This window comes from Pinus tabuliformis, chromosome 2_1 (assembly GCF_031772625.1).
Source record: "Pinus tabuliformis cultivar Carrire ecotype Pingquan chromosome 2_1, CPIR1, whole genome shotgun sequence".
NCBI classification, from domain to species: Eukaryota; Viridiplantae; Streptophyta; class Pinopsida; order Pinales; family Pinaceae; genus Pinus; species Pinus tabuliformis.
Genome location: NC_142299.1, coordinates 554,864,789 through 554,866,214, shown reverse-complemented (window position 1 = coordinate 554,866,214; position 1,426 = coordinate 554,864,789). Strand labels below are relative to the sequence as shown.

Here is a 1,426-nt window from a genome sequence, read left to right as displayed (position 1 = left end):
AAGTTGCACTCTCATAATGGCCACATGCATTTATATAATGGAAACCATGAAACCTTGGAGTATATGAAACTTTGAAAGGGGCCTGCGAAGGGAATATAGTCGTTGAAGGAAGTAGGAGAGGAGTGCCTTGGTTACAAAGGGTGAAAACAACAGAGCTCTTTACACGGTCCAAGAGACAATGTATTTCATTATAGAAAAGGCAAAACACATGTTAATACTAAAATTCCATCATCATGTGGGTTACTGGGCAGGTTAATCCTGAGGCTCAAGGCAGTGGCTGCATCAATATGCAGGGTCTATTTAGAAGTAGAAATGGGCGACTATTAAAATTGAGAGACACAGTGAACCTGATTATGATACCTTGCTATGATTTATGCAGTGGTTCACCGTTCCTGTTCGTAGACGCAAGTGCAAAGCACATGCAGAATTACAAGTTCATTATGTGGGAAGTTTGTCATGTGACCATGTGCTCTCCAGGATTTGAGATGCCTATTCCCGTTAAGTTCGTGGACGGGCAAACAACAATTGTGGGAGTAGATGGAGGGTTTGTGATGAACAATCCCACAGCAGCAGCCATTACTCATGTGTTGAATAATAAGGTTGACTTTGCATCTTTTAATGGGGTGGATGATATCTTGGTGTTGTCCCTAGGAGCGGGAGCAATTGATTGTCCATAAAAAGTGGGGAATAGTGGAATGGGCAAGGCCGATTATGGATATTGTGAGTGAAGAAATCTCAGATATTGTGGATCATGTAGTTAGCATGGCTTTTGGTGACAGAAAGCAACACATGTATGTTTATCAATGATCGTATGCATGGATGGCATCGAATTCCATTTATATGGTATCATTTTAAGCTCTGCAGCATCGAATTCCATTTATATTGTATCATTTTAAGCTTTGCGGCATCGAATTCCATCTATATATCATTTTTTTCTGTCAATTTGATTGTGTGTTTATTTCTTGGTACCGTGTTCATGTCATTCTACGTTGCAGGAGGAGGATGTTAATGTTGATTTCTTAGATGAGCTCAATGGAAAAAAGAGGAGAGACGAGACTTTAGTATGATACAAATCTTTCAACATCTTTCGCGAGGCAAATTGGAGCTACACGTATGTAATACTTTCCATTCTCATTCAATATTTTCCCCTCAATGGTTGCATTAATTTGCGATGAATCTGGTTTAATCTAGTTTAATAAATGAATTACTTTGCATTTTAATCAGTTTTTAGGTACCTATCGTACTTTGTATTATTCTCTATCTTTCTTCAATTAAATTTATATTAGTTTCATGCTAGCTTAATCAATCCATCACGTTTAACTGCCTTATTTTTGCTTTAGAATTAAAATTTGTTTTTATTTCTATCAACTTAATCGGACTATTTCATTAGTTGATTGAATCCCAACACAATTTTTTCCATAAATTT

At 37.1% G+C, this 1,426-nt stretch overlaps 1 pseudogene; it reads left to right on the top strand.

Moving 5' to 3' along the window:
* Positions 1 to 233: 233 nt before the first annotated feature.
* LOC149201576 (putative inactive patatin-like protein 9 pseudogene) lies at positions 234 to 677 on the top strand (annotated as a pseudogene).
* The last annotated feature ends 749 nt before the right edge of the window (positions 678 to 1,426 follow it).